Source organism: Rhinolophus ferrumequinum, chromosome 28 (genome assembly GCF_004115265.2).
Source record: "Rhinolophus ferrumequinum isolate MPI-CBG mRhiFer1 chromosome 28, mRhiFer1_v1.p, whole genome shotgun sequence".
In the NCBI taxonomy this organism is placed as follows: domain Eukaryota; kingdom Metazoa; phylum Chordata; class Mammalia; order Chiroptera; family Rhinolophidae; genus Rhinolophus; species Rhinolophus ferrumequinum.
The window spans coordinates 16641702-16664288 of NC_046311.1; the positions used below are offsets into that span (position 1 = coordinate 16641702).

Below are 22587 nucleotides of genomic sequence, written 5' to 3' on the forward strand. Positions count from 1 at the left end.
CAGCCAAAACAGGACGCCACATTGGGTAGGGACAGGTGAACATACTGTAACACAGCGCAAGGGACCGGTACTGAATATGCATGCGCAGAGAAGACGACTGACGCGCTGAAGTACTTACGGAGGGAAAGACGGTAAGAGCCTCTCCTGCAACCCAACAATTCATTCCAAGCAAAAAATAGTGGCATAAACTGTAAGTTCGGTTTCTCTTCTTACAAAAGAAAACATGCCAGAAAACAACCCTCTCCGCCACCAGCATGCAGGACTTCCTATCGGGGGGGACTCTTAACGGACTGCAAAGGAACCAATTCCAGGTAGGGTACTTCGAAAGAAAAAAAAAGACACTGAATTCCCGTTCAGAAGAATAATACCAGATGTTGCTCTAGACAAAAACATTTAATTAAGTTCAGATGAAGGGACATTTTTTTGCACAAGGTTGAATCCTGTTGTGTTCCAAATGTAGTAATTAAATCAATGTAGCATACAAAAGCTCGACCCGCAAAACCTTAGTTGAAATCCAACTACTGAAAGCACACAGTTACAACAACTCCACAGACAAAATCTGTTGCGTTTGACTTACCCTCCAATTGTGGAACAATAATTCTGGCCAGTGATTAGGAAATTCTTACAGGCAAACAATCAAATTCCAGCAGGTATCCTACTAGGTGTTAGTCTTCGTTTCTCTGTAATTGAAGAAGAATGAACCCTGACTGTAACACATTTGAGTATCATTTCCAAAATTCTCGTCCCTTTTTAATTTACGTTGATATTGGTGATGATATGGACACGTTACATGTCTAAACAGATAAGCTGGACCGAAACTGTTGCAAAGCTGTCCAAAAAAGAGCGAATAATAGCACTTACCGTTGACACACAAAGGGTGTCATTCCCAGATTTCCCAGGAGATGGCAGCAGAGAGCAAGTCCCTGCCCACCCTCCTTAAATTGAGTATGGGGACCCCTGGGACTGAGCTAGCTCACTGTGAGATAAATCCTGTTTCAGGCCCTTCACAGGCCTCAAGTTTTCCTATCTACAGTAACCACCTTCAAGGATTTGACATTACAATGCCGAAGTAATCTGCTGGGTCCCTTTTTCGAACACTGTGCAAAAAATTGTGGCAACACCCTGGAAAGTCAAACTGTTATTTTCCCCCAAAATTGGACAATCATTCACGGTCCTGTAAAGTATGTTAAGTTTTCCCCCATCTAAAAGTTAAGCAATAAAATATATGAAGTACAGTTGACCGGGTTTCAGGAGAAGCACATTTGAGTATTTACGTTAGTGTTCTCATCTTCAGTCATTTCCAAGGATTCTGTAGGCCACCATGCTATTTACTCTGGATTATGGTAGTGAGGCAGGAAGGCAGACTTGCTCACAATTGGTAATCAACTGTAGTCCTGACTCTTCCCATTTTTCAAGGCACAACCTAATCTTTGTATAAATCGGTAGGTACAATGAGCAAGAAACTTCCAACAGTTGCAGGGATGTCATTGTAGCTGTGATCTGTCTGAACACAGAACGAATTTCATTTTGGAGAGCTTTCTGAGCCTTTTCTCTGAGTGTACTATCATTTTTGGCAGTCTTGTCACAATCAATATCAAATTATCACCTTTAAGGACCTCACCCCTTTCAATATTTGAGAGGACTGCCACCAGTTTCTGAACCGAACTCTTTTATAATGAAATTTTTAGTTGTTCCACCACATTATTTAGGTATTTCATGTGTTCAGGATGAGTAGTTACAGGCAAGGGTGAGCCCACATTTCGGCATTGGAGTAAAGGTTCAGGTGGATATATGCCACACATGTTATATCCTAACATGTTGGTGTCAAATGAGAACTCAGCCACAGTTTTAAGGCTCCCATGCAGGGTGGTGGCTTACTGTGAGGAGAGCTGCAGGGCCATGTCCAGACCCACAGACGGGGCATGCCCACTCATAGAGGGTGACCGCAGGGCTCACAGCAGCTCCCTGCCACGTATGCCCATTGATTTTTTATAAAGGGCAGATAACGTGACCTTGGGTAAAGAAGGGTTTTCCAACAAATGGTGCTGGGCAACTGGCCATCCAAATGAAGAGAAATGAAATTGGACCCCAACCTCACACCACACACAAAACTGAAAATACATGAAGTGCTTAAATATAGGCAGTAAAAGTATAAACTCTCAAATAGTCTCTGATAATAGTCTGATATCTCTGATAATAGTCTGAAACTCTCTGATAATAGTCTGTTATCCAGGAGACAAAGAACTTTTACAACTCATGAACAAAAAAAGGACAAACGACTAAAATTGTAAAATAGACTTGAATAGAACCTTCTCCAGATGAGACATGCAAATAGTGAACAAGCACAGTAACATGTTCAACATCCTCAGTCATGATGCAAATGCAAATGAAAACCACAGTGTGACACTCCTCACATGTACCAGAAGGGTTATAATCCAGAAACTAAAACTAAGAAACGGCAGCAACAATGTAGAGAAATTAGAACCCTTAAACATTGAATGTTTATGCCTCTGCATACAACACTATGAAATTTCCACCCCACAAAAAAATGCCCATGTGGCTCAACAGATCCACTTCTAGAAACACACCCCCAAAATTGAAAACAGGTGTGAAAGGCTGATACATGCATCCATAGAAGCGCTGTTCACAATAGCAGAGACATAAACGATTCAAATGTCCATCTGAATCAGCAGTGAAAACTAAGTGACCAATTGTGCAGCTACACCAGGATTCTTTAGCTTGATGCAATTATGAACATATTTCATCATTTCTAGAAATACGTTTCCTCTTAGCACAAAAATTTTAATGTGGCAGAAGACATGTTTACTAATACACCCCAAAACATTTAGTTCATCTACAATAAATAGCAAAGAGTTGATAAATCAATGTTCAGTAATTAGTGTTTCATTATTCTCCTATTTGGAAATGCTCTAGACGGTCGATAACTATGCCTCATTTAATTTATATAATAAAACTTTAAAATTTCCAATTACCAAAGACACCTAGAAAATCTTTTCAATGTATATATACAATGTAACTGTCACTTAAAAGTTTACCTAAATATCTTTTATTTAATTGTACCTATTTTATATAGTAGTTAAAACTTTGAGATTTCAACGTCAGTAATTACCAAAGCTATTTTCTTGACAGACTTTTTAACAGATAACTAATTTTTATAAAGCCAGATAGAAAAAAATGTATTTTATGCTCATAATTTTCAAACTCATGACTGTGTAATCAAACCAAACTAAAGCCAGCTTTAATATCAAATATTTCACCAGATCATAAAGTATTTGGGTTACTTTGTATTTTATTTCTTACTTTATATAAGCATTTAACTTGTTCAAACCAATCAAATATCACAAACTGGTAACACCATCCACAGATACAAAACATTTTACCTCCCACAAACACAAACTGTTTCGCCCAGAGATCACAAATTGACAGAATTAGTAATAACTATAGAGAACACACAAGATGTTTTACCAAAAAACACCTGGCTGTCACAAGAGCTCTATAACACATTTTAGGAGCTTTTCCCCATTCCAAGGACCCATTGTCTGTACTTGGACAGTGAGGACTAAATAGTGAGACACCAAGCAGTCTCTTTACAGCTCAGGCCAGGAAGCCAGACGCCCCTCCACACCGAGTGCAGAGGAAGCAGCCCTCCCACATCCAAAGGGTCACCACCAAAGACAGTCAGAGAAAGCACAGTCCTTCGTCACACAGGCAGTAGGTACGGTGGGGTGGACAGGGTGTCTCAGGTCTCCCACAAAATGTGAGACATCTCCAGCCCCAAACCCACTAATCTGTGGCCCCCTGGAGGTGCTACCGCACCAGGATCTGTCCAGCACTAACGGGTGAGGAAGGCTGAGGGGACAGATGCCCCTTATGGGCAGAGGCCCCTCAGGACACACTCCCCTGGGAGCTGGCACAGCCAGGCAGAGGCGCACTGGGAACCCCAGCTTCTCCCACTGGCCACCAGGCGCAATGGAGTAAGTGCACCTGGCCGATGGTGGGGACCGGAGAGGATTAGCTTCCTCGGTCACAAAGCCAAGCTCCCGGGACTCAGAACGAGAAGGAAAGAAAAACCTAAAGAGACTTCTAGTCAGGGACCCACAGCAGAGTTTGTCTCCGCAGACTTCGGTCTGGAGAGAGCTGCTTAACTCCCCAGCCTGTGGGGTCGGCTCCAACGACAGGCTTACGGGAGCATGTGCCTGTGTTCTGTCCCCATGGTAGTTCCTTCTTAGGGCAAAGGACACGCAAGACACAGACACAGGAAACAAAGAACATCTCTGGGACGAAAGAATAAAGAAGACTCTAGATTCTCTAGGTGCAAGAAGTTAGCTTCACAAATATTTTTCTGTCAGTGTAAATTCAGAGAGGTGACAAGGCCTCACAGCTTTTCTAACTTCTACCCAACTGCTGACAGAGACCAGGAATTGTAATACATGAGCACCTGGAATTCACACACACAAAAAAATTTCCAAAGACAGTGCGGAGAAATCAGATAAATATGACATTTTAGACAAGGGTGGCAGTGGGCTCTTAGGCTTTAGATGTAAAAATGGGAGATTTACAGGTAATTCAGGAAAAGCTGAACACACGTGGCAGGTAAAGTTGTGAGGCTCCTGCGTGGAGTCTTCCTGTCTACTGCTAAGGGGATTGTGCTCAGGGTTTGATTTGTGCTTCACAGTCTTTAAGGAGGCAGGAAAAGGGGAGCCAGTCTGGAGGAGGGAGGCTTGTATGGTTAAAATTGCCCCTTCTGAAATTTTTATTTTATTTGCCTCAGTGGGCCTGGGGCAGTTGTGGGCTCTGTGTCCATTTCAGATCTACCGGGCAGAGGGCCCGGGGTGATGGTGAGACTTTCTCACTTCTACCAGACTGAAAAATCAGCTTCCATTTTTTTCAAGTTTCTGATCGGTTATTAAATCCTTTAAAGCCGGTTTCAACATACCAGTTCTCAAAATCTTAAATCTCCACAAAGATTTTTAACATTTTGCACATCTCTTGATTTTCTCTTCTGCCTTTTTTAAATCTAATGTTGATATTAGTGTCTATTAAGACCCGAGAAGAACAAAGAACTAATTCGAAAGCTTAAGAATAGTTAAATTTCCTTGTATCCATCTGTATTAAACATGTGGTCTTTCTCTAGGTTCCAGAAACACAGCTTTGCTATGAGAGTTCTCTAACACATTTTCCAATTTAGAAGTTTTTCCAATTCAAAGGATCCATACTCTGGCCACTGATGGTAGGGTTTTAATAGCTACTCAACCCAAAAAGCCTTTTTACAGCTTAACCAAGGAAGCCAAAGGCTTTCTGTCCCTGTGGTATTTCCTTGTCAGGACAAATGACACAAGAGACATAGAGACACAAAAAATGACCATCTCTGGCCGGGAAGGTTCAATAAAGAAAACCTGTGAGTCGCTGCTCCCGAGAAGCTAGATTCACAAATATATTTTCCTGCCAGTCTACATGTAGAGAAGGGGAAAAGGACATGCAGCACTTCTAAATTCTCTCAAACCCTGCAGAAATACGCCAGAGAGGCTCACAGGGTGAACAAAAACACCGCTTACCTCTGCCGGCAGACGTCCTTGCCAGCTGCAGCGGCTGCCAGGAGCCAGCAGTGCCCGGGCCAGTAATTCTCCTCGCAGGCTCCCCCAATACTGTGGGGGCTTACCAATTATTCCTTTTGCTCTAACCTAGTAGGTGTGGTATCGGAGAGCAGGTCAGAGTCATCACAGGAAGGCATTCCAGGAGGTAGGAACAACTCGTTGTGAACAAGGCAAGCAGGCCGAGGATTTATTTTTAAAAGGGAAATATATTCCCAAAATGCAGGAGTGCACAGGCTCAGGAGGAGAGCGACTCTGCTGAAACAAAGAAAATTTAGGATTATATTTGAATGAGGGTGCGGAACACTCAGGAGTGGAGTCACAGGCGAGCCCAGGGCATTTCCGGGGCGTTCCCAGGGTGGGTCTCTGCTGACCACTCCCTCCCACCAGGAAGAGGGATTTCCTGGTGAGAACTGTCCTGGGGACACAGGGGGGGGAGGTTTTTCCCAGCCTGCAATGCTGACAGTGTTATAACCCAGTGCGATTAGCTGTAGCTGTAGCATTTCTGAGGAGTGGTCTCATCTCTCTTTTCTTTGTTTCACCTCCCATCTTCCTTCCTTTCCTCCAGTCTCTCCCTGAGGCACTGTTCTCTCTGCCTATAAGAACAACTTCTTCTAGCTGAGCTAATCATCAAATTAAGAATCCATTAATAAGATAAAATCGAATTTTAACCTACGCGCATGGGGAATTCACATATGCCAGTCGTCTAAAAGTACAACAGCTGCAATTACGTACAGTTCATAATACTCGATAGTAATAAATGATCATGTTCATGGTTAATGTATTGATTTCCATGTTATCCTTATTTTTATGCTGGTTGGGCCTTTATGCACCTTACTTTAGTAAATGTGTGCTTGTTCGAAAGGTCCTATAAATTGAATGAACACCCACTAATGTGAGATACAAGTCATCCCACTCAGCAAGGTAATTTTTTCAGGGGATGTTGTTACAGAAATCTTTTTCATCGCACTGTAGTTCCATGAATATCAGATGTAATGACACGTACGACCTAAATAAGACGGGATAACTGAGAATGTACACGTTGTAAAAATACACATATTTCCAAAGTTAGCCATGTGGACAGATAGGTGTCGTGGCGTGGAATTTACAAAAGGTGAAAGCATTCACAGACTCCACAAAGGAAGTTTTTACGACAGTTAGGGCAGAGAGAGAATGCCCATGGCAGTGCCCAACAAGGACGGCTGCCTCTGGTAGGAAGGAGAGAAACACAGGAGGGGAGGGGGGGTGTGGAAGGGGGTGTCACCGGGGCGGAGTCCAGTGTCTGAGGGTGCACAGCTGCACCTAACTCCAGGTTAGCTTTCTCTTACGTAGGAAAGGAGGAGTCGGTCAGGCAGGTTGCAGGGCTGACATCCTTCCTGGGTCTGGTCTGTTTGTAGACGATGTTATGTCCGAACTCCAAACTAGGACTCAGCCATAGCAGCCTGGGACTCGAATGCATCACCAGTAAAAAACTGCCAGAAGTTGTCAATTGGATTTCAGTGTCCAGGTGCCTGAGGATTAAGAAATTGCTCTTTCCCAGGTTAGGATGTTAGTTAACGAGGTATGGGGTTACTTGAGAAAGGGAACAAACAGTTAATCATTGAGGGGAGAAACAGACAGAAAACAGCTGAGAATCAGGATGGATCAGTAACTAGGTTTAATTACAGGCGGCTAGATAGCGAGCTATGGGTGAGTCACACTGCAAACTAGCTACGTCTAACGGTGTTATTGCTTCCCTGGATCTCACCCTTACTATAGAGGCATGCAGTGGGAGGAGTGGGTGATGGGATGTTTGCAGCCCCGGGCCCCATACGCAGTAACACTGCCTGGTCCTTTCATTATAGTCAATCAGTTCCAGTCACTGCTGCCAGTATCCCACACACAGCTCAGTGCACAGGGGGCAAATAGGACCCAATGCCTGTGCTTTGTAAAATGCTCTGTGGTCTTTCTGGGACTCCCATGGAAACTGTCACTGATGAACCCCAGGCAGGGAGCAGGAAGCATGGGTCGTTTATTCTTTTTGGACTTGGAAAATGTTAAACTTTTAATATTAATATCTGTGAACAGAATGTCTGCTTTTACTATGTTTTCTTGGCAACTGACGTGTACTTAGTGTGGGCATTGAAATGGTGGTGTGACCTCTCAGTTATCACTGAGATGCTCTTAAGAAAGGGGAAAGATTTTCATAACATTTTAGTTACACACTTAACATAAAACGTGGCTCATCTACGGCTTTAAGTCAAAAGGTAGAGAAAGGGCATCTGAATTTTAATGCTTTAGTTTCAGGATTCTGCAGTTTCGACCGCTGTCCTACAGCATAAAACTGACACAACCGCTGGTGTATTTCACAGAGCAGACACCAGTGTGAGCTCTCAGCTCAGAGAATATCCAGACCAGAAGAAACGTCGCTCTTTTTCTCTGGGCCTTTGGAGAACCTAGACCAAAGTGACGACTCATTCAAGGTTCCTGCTGAGCAGTGGGGTTTTTCTGTTCCTGTCCAGAGAACAGCACTGTCAGGACTTCCTGACACTGTAACACACGGGGTTACACCAGCAGCAGCATCATTCATCCAACATCTACTCTGTCTCTTTATGGCATCCTTTTCTCTTCCGAAGCATTTGATCTCATGGTGTTTTTCATAGTGTTAGTTCATGTTCAGCGATGTTAAATGTTTAAGGGTTCAGGGGTTTACAGCTGTAGGGTTGGAGGCAGGGGGTTAGAAGTCAGGGTCAGGGTTGGAGATTAGGGTCCAGGGTCCCTGGTAAGGGGTCCTGCTCAGGCCCTGGTGTCTGGCTATGTGGTGCAAGGGTCCATTTAGAGGCCTGGATCTGGGGTCCATGGTCCAGCTCTGGTGTCTTCTCTCATCTGAACACAGGTGAGTACACAGGTGAGTACTTTCTCCAAACCGGTTTCCCACGCACGTTTCCTCCGGGCCCAATTGAAGTGATCACTTCCTGTGGTACCACTTTCTCAGAGAACTAAGTGAGCACGGGGTATGCCTCTGGCGTGAGAGCCAGGGCCAGCCTCGCGAGACAGAGGGCAGCCAGTCTTCACGAGAGCCAGGGTTCCGAGTCTCACGCGAGAGCTGGTGCCAGAGCCGCCGTGATGTCTCTCGCATCCTGTGCTGGCGTCTGTTGTGAGGGGAACTCGGTGTATCCTGGAGGTGCTGCTGCTTCGGGGACAACAAGGGACGTCCTTCTGTGCATGCTTCACCTCGGTATCTCCCCGGGAGGCGTGGACAGAGGAGGAGAGGTAGGGAGAATCTTCCTGTGCGTGAACTTTGCTGACGGGTGGGGGAGGGGAGGCGTGTCGGCCACAAGAGGACCCAGCAGAGGAAGGACATAGTGGGGGAGATCGCTGGTTTTTCTTTGTGGTGTCAGATAGCGTTCAGTGCTGTTGTTTTGTGTACAGCTGTCCAATGTTCCCAGCGTCATTTATGTGCGTTCAATTTTAAGCTCCATTCTGCTCTATTGATCTATGTGTTTGGTTCTATGCCAATACCACCCTGCTTTGGTCACTATAGGCTTTTGGGGTCTAGTGATGTGGAAAACCGAAATTAAAAAGCCCACCGTGTCTCCACATCCCAGGTCACGTGCCCAAGGAACAGTGGCTACTAATATATTCTCCCTCATTGCCTCTGGTTAACAAGGGCGATTAGCTTCACCCCCTTGGGTGAACTGGGTCTGCATAGGTCTTGGCGTCTGTAATGAACTTGGATGTGTTCCGTTTTTCTGGTGTGGTCCAGACATGGTTGTTTCAAGTAGTTTAAAACTTTCCGTAGCACTATGGATACTCCTTCTCTGCACTCAGATTCTACAGCTGTCATCACTTTCCGACATTTCACACCCAGTGCTCCAGTGAGTTTCACCCAAAACAGGTGAGCTTTCCCAGGGACTCACCACATGACCCCCAGTGTGGAAATGGTTATGGCTTCCACATTACAGTCCAAAACATGGCCCCGCTTCAGCTTTCACCACCTGTCCCACCTGTGTGCAAATGTCTCTTTCCATTCTGATGTGACTCTATTTTTCTGGAACTGTTACAGAGGCTTTCCCTGATTTTCATAACTTTGTATTTAAACTTCAGAAATGAACCCTATCTTGGATGCCTTTAATGCCCAGTGTCATGCAGGGGACCCTGCTCGCTGCGCCATTTGTCGTGCAGGGTGGCCTGCAGGGTCTCTGCTCCCGCTCCCCACATAAGAACGCAGGATATGATGAGGCCAAAAAGGAACACCCACAGAGCCACAGGTAGGGGAGTCACACCACTATACTCTCACTGGCGGCATCCGCCTCTCTGCAATCCGCTCTTGCTAGCCCAGCCACCATCTTCTTGCTAGCCCCCATTTTCCTGCAAGCGTAGCCACAGCAGTTATATTAGTGGCCAATGGCTCACTGGTTACAGCTGACGGCCAACTACCCACAGCTGATGGCCATTTGATCACAGTCGATGGCCATTTACTACCTGAGCCATCACCTTTCCATGTGAGGCCGAGAGCCTGGAAACTGCTTTTTGGGGCTCTGTCCCCACACCCAGCTTCTTTCACTTAAGATGGTTTCAATGTCCATCCGTGTTCTCACAGCTATCAGTACTTCACTTATATTTTTATTGTGATTAATTATATGCAGCAAAACATTTACCGTTTAAACCATTTGAAGTATACGTTTCTATGGCATTGACTGCATTTACATCGTTGTACAAATACCACCAACACCATCCACCTTCAGAATTTCATTTTCCTCTATTAAAACTGTATCCATAAAGCAATGACTCCACATTCCCATTTCCCCACAACCCCTGGCAGCCACATTCTACTTTCTGTATCTGAATTAGATTTTGGTACATAGCTGATATAAGTGGAATCAAATAATGTTTTTCCTTCGGTAGCTGTCCTTTCTCACTTAGCATAATGACTTCAACATTCAGCCATGTGGTAACCCACGCCAGAATTTCCTTAGATATTAAGGCTGAATAATAGTCCCCTAAATTACCGTAAATTAAACGGTACAGCCACTGTGGAAAATGGTATGGCAGTTCCTCAAAACTTAAAGATAGAATTAACGAATGATCCTGCAATTCCACTTCAGGGTATATACCCCAAAAGATTTGAAATTAGGGACGCAAACAGATTATGTGTACACCCGTATTCATAGTGGATTCACACTAGCCGAAAGGTGGAAGCCACCCAAGTGTTTATAGATGAATGAATGGACAAAATGTGCTATATACATTATACCACATTTAATGTTATACGAGGGGACTGGCGTGGGTTACCACATGGCTGAATGTTGAAGTCATTATGCTAAGTGAGAAAGGACAGCTACCGAAGGAAAAACATTATTTGATTCCACTTATATCAGCTATGTACCAAAATCTAATTCAGATACAGAAAGTAGAATGTGGCTGCCAGGGGTTGTGGGGAAATGGGAATGTGGAGTCATTGCTTTATGGATACAGTTTTAATAGAGGAAAATGAAATTCTGAAGGTGGATGGTGTTGGTGGTATTTGTACAACGATGTAAATGCAGTCAATGCCATAGAAACGTATACTTCAAATGGTTTAAACGGTAAATGTTTTGCTGCATATAATTAATCACAATAAAAATATAAGTGAAGTACTGATAGCTGTGAGAACACGGATGGACATTGAAACCATCTTAAGTGAAAGAAGCTGGGTGTGGGGACAGAGCCCCAAAAAGCAGTTTCCAGGCTCTCGGCCTCACATGGAAAGGTGATGGCTCAGGTAGTAAATGGCCATCGACTGTGATCAAATGGCCATCAGCTGTGGGTAGTTGGCCGTCAGCTGTAACCAGTGAGCCATTGGCCACTAATATAACTGCTGTGGCTACGCTTGCAGGAAAATGGGGGCTAGCAAGAAGATGGTGGCTGGGCTAGCAAGAGCGGATTGCAGAGAGGCGGATGCCGCCAGTGAGAGTATAGTGGTGTGACTCCCCTACCTGTGGCTCTGTGGGTGTTCCTTTTTGGCCTCATCATATCCTGCGTTCTTATGTGGGGAGCGGGAGCAGAGACCCTGCAGGCCACCCTGCACGACAAATGGCGCAGCGAGCAGGGTCCCCTGCATGACACTGGGCATTAAAGGCATCCAAGATAGGGTTCATTTCTGAAGTTTAAATACAAAGTTATGAAAATCAGGGAAAGCCTCTGTAACAGTTCCAGAAAAATAGAGTCACATCAGAATGGAAAGAGACATTTGCACACAGGTGGGACAGGTGGTGAAAGCTGAAGCGGGGCCATGTTTTGGACTGTAATGTGGAAGCCATAACCATTTCCACACTGGGGGTCATGTGGTGAGTCCCTGGGAAAGCTCACCTGTTTTGGGTGAAACTCACTGGAGCACTGGGTGTGAAATGTCGGAAAGTGATGACAGCTGTAGAATCTGAGTGCAGAGAAGGAGTATCCATAGTGCTACGGAAAGTTTTAAACTACTTGAAACAACCATGTCTGGACCACACCAGAAAAACGGAACACATCCAAGTTCATTACAGACGCCAAGACCTATGCAGACCCAGTTCACCCAAGGGGGTGAAGCTAATCGCCCTTGTTAACCAGAGGCAATGAGGGAGAATATATTAGTAGCCACTGTTCCTTGGGCACGTGACCTGGGATGTGGAGACACGGTGGGCTTTTTAATTTCGGTTTTCCACATCACTGGACCCCAAAAGCCTATAGTGACCAAAGCAGGGTGGTATTGGCATAAAACCAAACACATAGATCAACAGAGCAGTATGGAGCTTAAAATTGAACCCACATAAATGACGCTGGGAACACTGGACAGCTGTACGCAAAACAACAGCACTGAACACTATCTGACACCACAAAGAAAAACCAGCGATTTCTCCCACTATGTCCGTCCTCTGCTGGGTCCTCATGTGGCCGACACGCCTCCCCTCCCCCACCCGTCAGCAGAGTTCACGCACAGGAAGATTCTCCCTACCTCTCCTCCTCTGTCCACGCCTCCCGGGGAGATACCGAGGTGAAGCATGCACAGAAGGACGTCCCTTGTTGTCCCCGAAGCAGCAGCACCTCCAGGATACACCGAGTTCCCCTCACAACAGACGCCAGCACAGGATGCGAGAGACATCACGGCGGCTCTGGCCCCAGCTCTCGCGTGAGACTCGGGACCCTGGCTCTCGTGAAGACTGGCTGCCCTCTGTCTCGCGAGGCTGGCCCTGGCTCTCACGCCAGAGGCATACCCCGTGCTCACTTAGTTCTCTGAAAAAGTGGTACCACAGGAAGTGATCACTTCAATTGGGCCCGGAGGAAACGTGCGTGGGAAACCGGTTTGGAGAAAGTACTCACCTGTGTACTCACCTGTGTTCAGATGAGAGAAGACACCAGAGCTGGACCGTGGACCCCAGATCCAGGCCTCTAAATGGACCCTTGCACCACATAGCCAGACACCAGGGCCTGAGCAGGACCCCTTGCCAGGGACCCTGGACCCTAATCTCCAACCCTGACCCTGACTTCTAACCCCCTGCCTCCAACCCTACAGCTGTAAACCCCTGAACCCTTAAACAATTAACATCCCTGAACATGAACTAACACTATGAAAAACACCATGAGATCAAATGCTTCAGAAGAGAAAAGGATGCCATAAAGAGACAGAGTAGATGTTGGATGAATGATGCTGCTGCTGGTGTAACCCCGTGTGTTACAGTGTCAGGAAGTCCTGACAGTGCTGTTCTCTGGACAGTAACAGAAAAACCCCACTGCTCAGCAGGAACCTTGAATGAGTCGTCACTTTGGTCTAGGTTCTCCAAAGGCCCAGAGAAAAAGAGCGACGTTTCTTCTGGTCTGGATATTCTCTGAGCTGAGAGCTCACACTGGTGTCTGCTCTGTGAAATACACCAGCCGTTGTGTCAGTTTTATGCTGTAGGACAGCGGTCGAAACTGCAGAATCCTGAAACTAAAGCATTAAAATTCAGATGCCCTTTCTCTACCTTTTGACTTAAAGCCGTAGATGAGCCACGTTTTATGTTAAGTGTGTAACTAAAATGTTATGAAAATCTTTCCCCTTTCTTAAGAACCTCTCAGTTATAACTGAGAGGTCACACCACCATTTCAATGCCCACACTAAGTACACGTCAGTTGCCAAGAAAACATAGTAAAAGCAGACATTCTGTTCACAGATATTAATATTAAAAGTTTAACATTTTCCAAGTCCAAAAAGAATAAACGACCCATGCTTCCTGCTCCCTGCATGGGGTTCATCAGTGACAGTTTCCATGGGAGTCCCAGAAAGACCACAGAGCATTTTACAAAGCACAGGCATTGGGTCCTATTTGCCCCCTGTGCACAGAGCTGTGTGTGGGATACTGGCAGCAGTGACTGGAACTGATTGACTATAATGAAAGGACCAGGCAGTGTTACTGCGTATGGGGCCCGGGGCTGCAAACATCCCATCACCCACTCCTCCCACTGCATGCCTCTATAGTAAGGGTGAGATCCAGGGAAGCAATAACACCGTTAGACGTAGCTAGTTTGCAGTGTGACTCACCCATAGCTCGCTATCTAGCCTCCTGTAATTAAACCTAGTTACTGATCCATCCTGATACTCAGCTGTTTTCTCTCTGTTTCTCCCCTCAATGATTAACTGTTTGTTCCCTTTCTCAAGTAACCCCATACCTCGTTAACTAACATCCTAACCTGGGAAAGAGCAATTTCTTAATCCTCAGGCACCTGGACACTGAAATCCAATTGACAACTTCTGGCAGTTTTTTACTGGTGATGCATTCGAGTCCCAGGCTGCTATGGCTGAGTCCTAGTTTGGAGTTCGGACATAACATCGTCTACAAACAGACCAGACCCAGGAAGAATGTCAGCCCTGCAACCTGCCTGACCGACTCCTCCTTTCCTACGTAAGAGAAAGCTAACCTGGAGTTAGGTGCCGCTGTCCACCCTCAGACACTGGACTCCGCCCCGGTGACACCCCCTTCCACACCCCCCCTCCCCTCCTGTGTTTCTCTCCTTCCTACCAGAGGCAGCCGTCCTTGTTGGGCACTGCCATGGGCATTCTCTCTCTGCCCTAACTGTCGTAAAAACTTCCTTTGTGGAGTCTGTGAATGCTTTCACCTTTTGTAAATTCCACGCCACGACACCTATCTGTCCACATGGCTAACTTTGGAAATATGTGTATTTTTACAACGTGTACATTCTCAGTTATCCCGTCTTATTTAGGTTGTACGTGTCATTACATCTGATATTCATGGAACTACAGTGCGATGAAAAAGATTTCTGTAACAACATCCCCTGAAAAAATTACCTTGCTGAGTGGGATGACTTGTATCTCACATTAGTGGGCGTTCATTCAATTTATAGGACCTTTCGAACAAGCACACATTTACTAAAGTAAGGTGCATAAAGGCCCAACCAGCATAAAAATAAGGATAACATGGAAATCAATACATTAACCATGAACATGATCATTTATTACTATCGAGTATTATGAACTGTACGTAATTGCAGCTGTTGTACTTTTAGACGACTGGCATATGTGAATTCCCCATGCGCTTAGGTTAAAATTCGATTTTATCTTATTAATGGATTCTTAATTTGATGATTAGCTCAGCTAGAAGAAGTTGTTCTTATAGGCAGAGAGAACAGTGCCTCAGGGAGAGACTGGAGGAAAGGAAGGAAGACGCCAGGTGAAACAAAGTAAAGAGAGATGAGACCACTCCTCAGAAATGCTACAGCTACAGCTAATCGCACTGGGTTAGAACACTGTCAGCATTGCAGGCTGGGAAAAACCTCCCCCCCCTGTGTCCCCAGGACAGTTCTCACCAGGAAATCCCTCTTCCTGGTGGGAGGGAGTGGTCAGCAGAGACCCACCCTGGGAACGCCCCGGAAATGCCCTGGGCTCGCCTGTGACTCCACTCCTGAGTGTTCCGCACCCTCATTCAAATATAATCCTAAATTTTCTTTGTTTCAGCAGAGTCGCTCTCCTCCTGAGCCTGTGCACTCCTGCATTTTGGGAATATATTTCCCTTTTAAAAATAAATCCTCGGCCTGCTTGCCTTGTTCACAACGAGTTGTTCCTACCTCCTGGAATGCCTTCCTGTGATGACTCTGACCTGCTCTCCGATACCACACCTACTAGGTTAGAGCAAAAGGAATAATTGGTAAGCCCCCACAGTATTGGGGGAGCCTGCGAGGAGAATTACTGGCCGGGGCACTGCTGGCTCCTGGCAGCCGCTGCAGCTGGCAAGGACGTCTGCCGGCAGAGGTAAGCGGTGTTTTTGTTCACCCTGTGAGCCTCTCTGGCGTATTTCTGCAGGGTTTGAGAGAATTTAGAAGTGCTGCAGGTCCTTTTCCCCTTCTCTACATGTAGACTGGCAGGAAAATATATTTGTGAATCTAGCTTCTCGAGCGAGAATAGCGACTCACAGGTTTTCTTTATTGAAACTTCCCGGCCAGAGATGGTCATTTTTTGTGTCTCTATGTCTCTTGTGTCATTTGTCCTGACAAGGAAATACCACAGGGACAGAAAGCCTTTGGCTTCCTTGGTTAAGCTGTAAAAAGGCTTTTTGGGTTGAGTAGCTATTAAAACCCTACCATCAGTGGCCAGAGTATGGATCCTTTGAATTGGAAAAACTTCTAAATTGGAAAATGTGTTAGAGAACTCTCATAACAAAGCTGTTTTTTTGGAACCTAGAGAAAGACCACATGTTTAATACAGATGGATACAAGGAAATTTAACTATTCTTAAGCTTTCGAATTAGTTCTTTGTTCTTCTCGGGTCTTAATAGACACTAATATCAACATTAGATTTAAAAAAGGCAGAAGAGAAAATCAAGAGATGTGCAAAATGTTAAAAATCTTTGTGGAGATTTAAGATTTTGAGAACTGGTATGTTGAAACCGGCTTTAAAGGATTTAATAACCGATCAGAAACTTGAAAAAAATGGAAGCTGATTTTTCAGTCTGGTAGAAGTGAGAAAGTCTCACCATCACCCCGGGCCCTCTGCCCGGTAGATCTGAAATGGACACAGAGCCCACAACTGCCCCAGGCCCACTGAGGCAAATAAAATAAAAATTTCAGAAGGGGCAATTTTAACCATACAAGCCTCCCTCCTCCAGACTGGCTCCCCTTTTCCTGCCTCCTTAAAGACTGTGAAGCACAAATCAAACCCTGAGCACAATCCCCTTAGCAGTAGACAGGAAGACTCCACGCAGGAGCCTCACAACTTTACCTGCCACGTGTGTTCAGCTTTTCCTGAATTACCTGTAAATCTCCCATTTTTACATCTAAAGCCTAAGAGCCCACTGCCACCCTTGTCTAAAATGTCATATTTATCTGATTTCTCCGCACTGTCTTTGGAAATTTTTTTGTGTGTGTGAATTCCAGGTGCTCATGTATTACAATTCCTGGTCTCTGTCAGCAGTTGGGTAGAAGTTAGAAAAGCTGTGAGGCCTTGTCACCTCTCTGAATTTACACTGACAGAAAAATATTTGTGAAGCTAACTTCTTGCACCTAGAGAATCTAGAGTCTTCTTTATTCTTTCGTCCCAGAGATGTTCTTTGTTTCCTGTGTCTGTGTCTTGCGTGTCCTTTGCCCTAAGAAGGAACTACCATGGGGACAGAACACAGGCACATGCTCCCGTAAGCCTGTCGTTGGAGCCGACCCCACAGGCTGGGGAGTTAAGCAGCTCTCTCCAGACCGAAGTCTGCGGAGACAAACTCTGCTGTGGGTCCCTGACTAGAAGTCTCTTTAGGTTTTTCTTTCCTTCTTGTTCTGTGCCCCGGGAGCTTTGCTTTGTGACCAAGGAAGCTAATCCTCTCCGGTCCCCACCATCGGCCAGGTGCACTTACTCCATTGCACCTGGTGGCCAGTGAGATAAGCTGGGGTTCCCATGCGCCTCTGCCTGGCTGTGCCAGCTCCCAGGGGAGTGTGTCCTGAGGGGCCTCTGCCCATAAGGGGCATCTGTCCCCCCAGCCTTCCTTACCCGTTAGTGCTGGACAGATCCTGGTGCGGTAGCACCTCCAGGGGGCCACAGATTAGTGGGTTTGGGGCTGGAGGTGTCTCACATTTTGTGGGAGACCTGAGACACCCTGTCCACCCCACCGTACCTACTGCCTGTGTGACGAAGGACTGTGCTTTCTCTGACTGTCTTTGGTGGTGACCCTTTGGATGTGGGAGGGCTGCTTCCTCTGCACTCGGTGTGGAGGGGCGTCTGGCTTCCTGGCCTGAGCTGTAAAGAGACTGCTTGGTGTCTCACTATTTAGTCCTCACTGTCCAAGTACAGACAATGGGTCCTTGGAATGGGGAAAAGCTCCTAAAATGTGTTATAGAGCTCTTGTGACAGCCAGGTGTTTTTTGGTAAAACATCTTGTGTGTTCTCTATAGTTATTACTAATTCTGTCAATTTGTGATCTCTGGGCGAAACAGTTTGTGTTTGTGGGAGGTAAAATGTTTTGTATCTGTGGATGGTGTTACCAGTTTGTGATATTTGATTGGTTTGAACAAGTTAAATGCTTATATAAAGTAAGAAATAAAATACAAAGTAACCCAAATACTTTATGATCTGGTGAAATATTTGATATTAAAGCTGGCTTTAGTTTGGTTTGATTACACAGTCATGAGTTTGAAAATTATGAGCATAAAATACATTTTTTTCTATCTGGCTTTATAAAAATTAGTTATCTGTTAAAAAGTCTGTCAAGAAAATAGCTTTGGTAATTACTGACGTTGAAATCTCAAAGTTTTAACTACTATATAAAATAGGTACAATTAAAATAAAAGATATTTAGGTAAACTTTTAAGTGACAGTTACATTGTATATATACATTGAAAAGATTTTCTAGGTGTCTTTGGTAATTGGAAATTTTAAAGTTTTATTATATAAATTAAATGAGGCATAGTTATCGACCGTCTAGAGCATTTCCAAATAGGAGAATAATGAAACACTAATTACTGAACATTGATTTATCAACTCTTTGCTATTTATTGTAGATGAACTAAATGTTTTGGGGTGTATTAGTAAACATGTCTTCTGCCACATTAAAATTTTTGTGCTAAGAGGAAACGTATTTCTAGAAATGATGAAATATGTTCATAATTGCATCAAGCTAAAGAATCCTGGTGTAGCTGCACAATTGGTCACTTAGTTTTCACTGCTGATTCAGATGGACATTTGAATCGTTTATGTCTCTGCTATTGTGAACAGCGCTTCTATGGATGCATGTATCAGCCTTTCACACCTGTTTTCAATTTTGGGGGTGTGTTTCTAGAAGTGGATCTGTTGAGCCACATGGGCATTTTTTTGTGGGGTGGAAATTTCATAGTGTTGTATGCAGAGGCATAAACATTCAATGTTTAAGGGTTCTAATTTCTCTACATTGTTGCTGCCGTTTCTTAGTTTTAGTTTCTGGATTATAACCCTTCTGGTACATGTGAGGAGTGTCACACTGTGGTTTTCATTTGCATTTGCATCATGACCGAAGATGTTGAACATGTTACTGTGCTTGTTCACTATTTGCATGTCTCATCTGGAGAAGGTTCTATTCAAGTCTATTTTACAATTTTAGTAGTTTGTCCTTTTTTTGTTCATGAGTTGTAAAAGTTCTTTGTCTCCTGGATAACAGACTATTATCAGAGAGTTTCAGACTATTATCAGAGATATCAGACTATTATCAGAGACTATTTGAGAGTTTATACTTTTACTGCCTATATTTAAGCACTTCATGTATTTTCAGTTTTGTGTGTGGTGTGAGGTTGGGGTCCAATTTCATTTCTCTTCATTTGGATGGCCAGTTGCCCAGCACCATTTGTTGGAAAACCCTTCTTTACCCAAGGTCACGTTATCTGCCCTTTATAAAAAATCAATGGGCATACGTGGCAGGGAGCTGCTGTGAGCCCTGCGGTCACCCTCTATGAGTGGGCATGCCCGTCTGTGGGTCTGGACATGGCCCTGCAGCTCTCCTCACAGTAAGCCACCACCCTGCATGGGAGCCTTAAAACTGTGGCTGAGTTCTCATTTGACACCAACATGTTAGGATATAACATGTGTGGCATATATCCACCTGAACCTTTACTCCAATGCCGAAATGTGGGCTCACCCTTGCCTGTAACTACTCATCCTGAACACATGAAATACCTAAATAATGTGGTGGAACAACTAAAAATTTCATTATAAAAGAGTTCGGTTCAGAAACTGGTGGCAGTCCTCTCAAATATTGAAAGGGGTGAGGTCCTTAAAGGTGATAATTTGATATTGATTGTGACAAGACTGCCAAAAATGACAGTACACTCAGAGAAAAGGCTCAGAAAGCTCTCCAAAATGAAATTCGTTCTGTGTTCAGACAGATCACAGCTACAATGACATTCCTGCCACTGTTGGAAGTTTCTTGCTCATTGTACCTACCGATTTATACAAAGATTAGGTTGTGCCTTGAAAAATGGGAAGAGTCAGGACTACAGTTGATTACCAATTGTGAGCAAGTCTGCCTTCCGGCCTCACTACCAAAATCCAGAGTAAATAGCATGGTGGCCTACAGAATCCCTGGAAATGACTGAAGATGAGAACACTAATGTAAATCCTCAAATGTGCTTCTCCTGAAACCAGGTCAACTGCAGTTCATATATTTTATTGCTTAACTTTAGATGGGGGAAAACTTAACATACTTTACAGGACCGTGAATGATTGTCCAATTTTGGGGGAAAATAACAGTTTGACTTTCCAGGGTGTTGCCACAATTTTTTGCACAGTGTTCGAAAAAGGGACCCAGCAGATTACTTCGGCATTGTAATGTCAAATCCTTGAAGGTGGTTACTGTAGATAGGAAAACTTGAGGCCTGTGAAGGGCCTGAAACAGGATTTATCTCACAGTGAGCTAGCTCAGTCCCAGGGGTCCCCATACTCAATTTAAGGAGGGTGGGCAGGGACTTGCTCTCTGCTGCCATCTCCTGGGAAATCTGGGAATGACACCCTTTGTGTGTCAACGGTAAGTGCTATTATTCGCTCTTTTTTGGACAGCTTTGCAACAGTTTCGGTCCAGCTTATCTGTTTAGACATGTAACGTGTCCATATCATCACCAATATCAACGTAAATTAAAAAGGGACGAGAATTTTGGAAATGATACTCAAATGTGTTACAGTCAGGGTTCATTCTTCTTCAATTACAGAGAAACGAAGACTAACACCTAGTAGGATACCTGCTGGAATTTGATTGTTTGCCTGTAAGAATTTCCTAATCACTGGCCAGAATTATTGTTCCACAATTGGAGGGTAAGTCAAACGCAACAGATTTTGTCTGTGGAGTTGTTGTAACTGTGTGCTTTCAGTAGTTGGATTCAACTAAGGTTTTGCGGGTCGAGCTTTTGTATGCTACATTGATTTAATTACTACATTTGGAACACAACAGGATTCAACCTTGTGCAAAAAAATGTCCCTTCATCTGAACTTAATTAAATGTTTTTGTCTAGAGCAACATCTGTATTATTCTTCTGAACGGGAATTCAGTGTCTTTTTTTTTCTTTCGAGTACCCTACCTGAATTGGTTCCTTTGCAGTCCGTTAAGAGTCCCCCCCGATAGGAAGTCCTGCATGCTGGTGGCGGAGAGGGTTGTTTTCTGGCATGTTTTCTTTTGTAAGAAGAGAAACCGAACTTACAGTTTATGCCACATTTTTGCTTGAATGAATTGTTGGGTTGCAGGAGAGGCTCTTACCGTCTTTCCCTCCGTAAGTACTTCAGCGCGTCAGTCGTCTTCTCTGCGCATGCATATTCAGTACCGGTCCCTTCCGCTGTGTTACAGTATGTTCACCTGTCACTACCCAATGTGGCGTCCCTGTTTTGGCTGTCTGTTCAACTTGTGTCCTGCAATTTTTTCCCACCACCACATTTCCGTCTTTGGAAAGGACCCCACTCTTACGATCTTTCACCTGTTTCATAGCTATTTTCTTATTCATTCCTTGTCAGCCATCGTCTATACCTGTCACTCATAATGAAAACCACACCGAGGTGGAATCTCCAGCAGCGACTTGTCCTCATATCTGTAGTGTCTTCATCGGCTGATTCCTGCTCTCCCTGAAATTCTCCCCCAACTGTATGGCGGACTAGCTAAATTCTCCCGATCTGTCCCTTCCCTAGGCTGCTCTTCTGGCTCCAGGCACCCCCTGCTCAACACGACACCACACAGCAGGTCTTGATTTGACTCTCTGTCTCTCTCTCCTTTGTCAGAAACTGGTTTTGAGGTTGATCTGTCTACCGTTGCCATGGTTTCACACGTCACCTCTATTTACCTGGGCCTCCGTATGTAGCACCTTCTCGGACATCTTCATTAAACTGCATATCCGTAATTATCCCTGGTTCTTGGCTGTTTTCATTTACATGGACCATTAAACCTAAAAGAAAATGTCCCAACCTGAGTTACATTCTCCTCTCCCTCAAGTATCTACCGCTTCATGCAGAGTTTATAATTGGTGGCATTTCCATCTTCCAGTCACTGAAACTAGAACTTACCAAGTCCATTTCCCCTTTCCTTCCTTCCTTCCTTCCTTCCTTCCTTCCTTCCTTCCTTCCTTGTTTCTGCATCTTAATCTTTCGCAGCCTCTGCATACTTAGTTATGTCAATCCATCATGGCTTTGCAGAGAAAGAGAACAGATGACATATGAAGATATGGAGAAAGATGAAAGATTCAGTTTAAGGTGTTTGCTTATGAGACTGTGTAGGCTGAGAAGTCCAAAATCTTCAGGGTTGGCAGAGTTGGCAGATTGGAGACCCAAGAAGTGATAACGCACCAGTTCCAGTGTAAACCCTTTCTGCTTGATGCTGTATATTAATACTACTGGAACTGTAGTGAAATAGTGTGATTTCCAGTAATGGGACTGGGCAGAGATTTCTCTACATTGGCCAGGTGATGCTTTCCCTGTTCTGTCCACTTTTTCTTAGAATAGAATGAGCTGATGATTTTTAAGGTAGAGGATGAGAAGTCGGAGACACCCTATGATTCAACATAA

The 22587-nt window shown here is 44.6% G+C and overlaps 2 pseudogenes; one reads left to right on the forward strand and one right to left on the reverse strand.

Annotated features, from left to right (window-relative positions):
• Window positions 1-1290: 1290 nt before the first annotated feature.
• Window positions 1291-1901, reverse strand: LOC117018994 (mitotic spindle assembly checkpoint protein MAD2A-like; annotated as a pseudogene).
• A 17632-nt stretch (window positions 1902-19533) lies between these two features.
• LOC117018993 (mitotic spindle assembly checkpoint protein MAD2A-like) lies at window positions 19534-20144 on the forward strand (annotated as a pseudogene).
• Window positions 20145-22587: the final 2443 nt, after the last annotated feature.